Here is a 4999-nt window from a genome sequence, read left to right as displayed (position 1 = left end):
AGCTTGATCCACTTCCAGAATTCCTGGTACCTTTCCTTGCAACATTCTTTACGTAGAATTCTGGTATTCATTGGCTGCCATTAGCTCAATCAACTCATAAGATTCATTATAGCTTTTAGCCCATAAGGTTCCACCAGATGCTGTATCGGGCATAGGTCTAGATTGTGCACCTAAACCATTATAGAAATAGTTGATAATCATCCAATCAGGCATGCCATGATGTGGGCACTTCCTTAGCATCTCCTTATATCGATCCCAAGCCTCACACAGAGATTCACCAGTTTGTTGAGCAAACTGAGTAAGAGCATTCCTGATTGCAGCAGTCTTCACCATAGGAAAGAATTTAGTGAGAAACTTTTGAGCAAGATCCTCCCATTTGGTGATAGACCCTGGTGGTAGAGAATGTAACCAATACTTTGCTTTGTCCCTCAAAGATAATGGGAATAGTCACAACTTCATAGCATCTTCAAATACATCATTAAACTTGAAAGTGTCGCAGATCTCGATGAAATCCCTGATGTGCATGTTGGGGTCTTCAGTAGGAGAACCCCCAAACTAAACTGAGTTCTGTATCATCTGAATCATGCTCGACTTGATCTCAAAAGTGTTAGCCGCGATGGCTGGCCTAATGATGCTTCACTGGATATCATTGATCTTAGGCTGAGAATAGTCCATCAACGCTTTAGTATTATCTTCTTGATCACCCATCTCTAATAAAGATGGTTCTTCAATTTTCTCTTCTTCTACTACTTTCTCTTCATCCTCAAAATCTTCCCTTCGCTCCTCTACAACTTCTTCCTCGTCTTTTTCCGGAGTTCTCCTACGAACTCGTGAACGCGTTTGCATACACGATCGCTAGAGTACCTGAAACACGACAAGAAAAAGAGTAGGTAATTAACAATGTCAAAGTCAATGGACTTTAACGATCACTGATGATAAACACATAAACTAACAGTTAACACTGCAGTCCCCGACAGCGGCGCCAAAAACTTGTTAGGGTTAAACACTCGCTAATATTCACGCAAGTATACGCGATCGCAAGTAATATAGAATTATTTATAGTTCATTCCCACAGAGACTGGTTTGGTTAACTATGTGATTAATGCACTTATGCACCGATGATATGGTTATTATCTAATGCTATATGTCTATAGAATTTCACAACGTAAAGGTTTAAAGCACAAGTTATCTATCATGATTACACAGGGCAAGTAAGATGGTTAAAATTACCTACGAATCATGCATAACAATAACACATGAACCTATGCTAGCATGGCAAGTTCTAAATCCTTAAATTCACTGTCGCTTCATTAAAGATTAACACGCTATCTTACAAGTTCGCGACTCTTATAAGATGAATAAGCACAACCAATACTAGGTTATCATACAATCACCACACACTAAGGCATCGAAATAATTTAACTAAAAAAATCCATAAGTAAATCTGCTACAACCCCACGATAACGATTAGCCCATAATCGGACTCATCATCAACGTGGGTTCCGATGAAAACATGGTATAATAAATGTAGTCTTTATACTGAATAAATAACAAAACCAAGTACGAAACAAGAGTAAGGTTCACAAATAAGAAAACTAGCATCCAAGTTATAACTTAGAACAAAGATTCACAAGTAAAAATAAGATCTTCTTCGTCTTGGTTGAATCGTGGTAACACGGTCTTCTTACGGCTCTCCTTGCGCTCTGGTACGTCTCTCTCTTGATAACGTCCTTTATTTGAATATATATAGCAGCCCATGCAAGATAGAAGTCCTCCAATCGTAATTAGAATAGAATCAGGATTCTGTAATCCCGACGCGCGTGCTTGACCAGCGTGGGCGCGCTGCAATTCTGACAAACTGGCACGGGCGCGCGCTTGACCAGCGCGGGCGTGCCGTACCTCTGGAAAAAACTTCTGATTTCTTCTGTTCCTTGCTGCTTCGATCCGGCTTTCCACGAGCTTTTATTCCAACACCACCTTAACACCAAATTAGCAACAAAACAATGTTAATTCACCTGATTACCTAGATAATGCCTGAAATGCAAAAATACTAGAAATTACATTAAAACATCAAACAACTTGAGTACACCCACATCAATTTAAAGCTTAATAGAACATTATAAAGTGTCATAAATGCCACTCAATAGTGGAATCCATTGTACCTTCAAACTCTGGAGGCTTTATCGACTAAAACTGTTTAAAGGTAGCAACATGTACAATTTGTGGTACTTGTGGCTTAGGACGAAGCGGCTGTTGTAACATCTGCTGCTGAAACTGTTGTTGCTGTTGCTGCATTTGCTGCTGTATCATTACCATTTGCTGTTACATCTGGTGATATATTTGGTCCATATGGTTGTTATTATTTTGCCCTTCAGTATTATCGTTGGATGACTTAGTTCGGGTCTTTCTTTTTGGTGCCATCTTTCTACTAATAAAACAAACAATCCTTTTTAATAACTTTGTTTAATGATTGGAAACAGGTAAGAAACAATTTAATGTAGCAGAAATTTAACTGATTTAAAAGTTTATCAATTGTTGAGCAAGATTGAAGTTGTACGTATATCTCAACAATAGTTGTTTGGATAACTCAACATAGAATAAGGACTTTAAAATAATCAATGTTCCACTAGGATCAGTACAGATTATTTATTGGGTATTGTTAGGGCGAAAACACGCGCTAAAATTTATACAAGTATACGCGTTCGCAAGTAGTATAAGATATAAATCAGATTCGTTCCCACAGAGGCTGGTTTAGGTTAAGTTCAATTTATGCACCTATGCAACAATATATGGTTATCGCTCAATGCCAAGACAAATAACAAATTGGGTTTTTATTAAACTAAGTTATTATACTAAATAACATTAACTAAGAGAATTGAGGTTGAATTACTATATATGACAAACATGGGATTCTAACTTCATTACTACTTCATTCAAAGTCATTGTTCTTAACCTTAGCATGTGTAATAACCCCAATTTTTGGAAAATTTTTGAAACCCTTATGAATAGTGTTTTTGCTGAATGAGAAAACTTTTCATGCCACACTATGTAGGGGTTCTGATATGGATATTCTGAGATTTTATTAGTACTTTATATGGGATATAAGTGTATGTAAAGATCGTCAGAATCCAAATCCGAACACTTTGATTTTTCCCGGAAATACACTAGATACGGAAAGATTGAGAAAAAGGTAACAAGATAAAAAGGATTTAAATTAAAGGATTATAGGAGAGGATCATAAAATGAATATAATATATTGAGAAAGGTTAAGGGAACCTAAGTAATAAGATCCCGGGTATGATCCCTCAAACGATAAACGAAAACGAAAGTTAAGCGAACTGTATAACAGATCAGCGGTCATTAGTCAAACGATTAGGAAGTTAATCAAAGGGATTAGTGGGAATGATGTCATCCAACCAATAGAAAGAGGACAAAGAAGGGAGGATGACATCATGAGGATGACACAAGCATGACAAGGGAAGGAAGAAGGTGTGGTTGAATGAGAACCACACAAATTCAAGGGCAAGAAGGTAATTGACTAAAGCAAATACAAAAACCTAGCAACCAAGCAAAACAAATCACAAAACACCAAATCCTCCATTTCTTCATGAAGCTCTCGGCTTCTTTCTTAAGAAATGGGAAGTCCAAGCTCCTCCACTTACTATTTAGCAAGGTAATTATCTAAGCTTCCCCATGGATAGTTACATACTTCCTATAAGTTTAAGCTTCTAATTCCAAGCCAATCTTTTTCTATAAATCATGAAAGAAGATGGTGAATAGTGTTTTCAAGAACTAAAATTTGTGTTCTTGAAGTTTTGTTTAGATTAAGCTTGGATAGGGGCTTTAAAGGTGATTCCAAGCCATTCTCTTGATTCTCCACTCTCCAAGGAAGGTATAAACTACAAACCCTAGCTTTAGTTTTGAGTAATTAGGATTGAATGTGTTTGATATAGCATATGTGAAGCATGATGCTTGATTGGTTGAAGTTTGGTTGAGTTTGTAGAGATTAGTTGGTTTTGTTGCATTGTTGGAGTTGTAAATCTTGGTAATTAGTTAAAGAACCTAAGTAAAGCTTTTAGTTCATGTGAGGAATAAGTATAAATGGTTAATGTGGATTTTTTGGGGCTGTTATGATGTGGTTTGGAGGAATATTGGTTGTATGATTGAATTGGGGTTGATTTGTGGTTGGTATTGAATGGTTTAAAATTTGGGAAATCGCGTAAACATAGCCATCGTAACGTCCGATTTTCTGTAGACTGTTTTTGTGCATAACATTAGGACCTGAGAACCCCCTGCTAGATTATGACCACTGCCATGTTTAGATAGCTCATGTTACGAGCTTCGTTTTGATATGTAGTTCGTTCGATTCCGATGCACGGTTTAGGAGAAACGACCGTTTCAAGTAACGGCGTTTCGCGAACGAAACTTTTCCCCTCGCCTTACTTTGAAACATAGGTTAAAGACCAAAAAGGGTTAATTAATGTATGAAACATTTATGGTAAGTGTGCTAGGCAGTTAGTAAGACACTCGCGAAGGAATCGCCTTAAAACTCGTAAAGGTTAAATTATTAAAAATGGTGGAGCCGCGGGTACCCGAGTGACTTAAGCGAATCAGTGAGCGCAAAACAAGCGTTAGAGTCTAAGTTAGTTAAAGTATAGATTTACAAGTGACTTTGGTTTAATTCCAACTTACTTGTTGTTTATAGGTTACCAGACTCGTCCCGATCCATTCGTAACCCCAGTCGCTCAGGCAAGTATTCTATCCGTTATACTGTTGTTGTGATGTATACATTTGTATATGCATGATCTTGCGATAAATGCATGTTGGTTATTTAGCAAATTCTTGCGATATATTGTAGCATGTGATATGGTATATATGCATGCCTGTTTCATATTCTTGAAATATATATCTGTTGGTTCAGTTGATAATACCTATGCTAGAGGATAGCGGTAACTTGCATATACCCTTAGTATAGGGACCCAAAGGTGAAAATATTTTC

The 4999-nt window shown here is 37.2% G+C and overlaps 1 non-coding gene across 1 annotated transcript; it reads left to right on the top strand.

The window, feature by feature from the left end:
- The first annotated feature begins 211 nt into the window (after nucleotides 1-211).
- Nucleotides 212-318, top strand: LOC141715577 (small nucleolar RNA R71). Its single transcript, XR_012572334.1, has one exon. It is a non-coding gene; the product is annotated as a small nucleolar RNA R71 (small nucleolar RNA).
- The last annotated feature ends 4681 nt before the right edge of the window (nucleotides 319-4999 follow it).

This window comes from Apium graveolens, chromosome 3 (genome assembly GCF_009905375.1).
Source record: "Apium graveolens cultivar Ventura chromosome 3, ASM990537v1, whole genome shotgun sequence".
Lineage (NCBI taxonomy): Eukaryota > Viridiplantae > Streptophyta > Magnoliopsida > Apiales > Apiaceae > Apium > Apium graveolens.
Note: the sequence above shows the minus strand (reverse complement) of the source record. Positions and strands in the feature narration are given on the sequence as shown.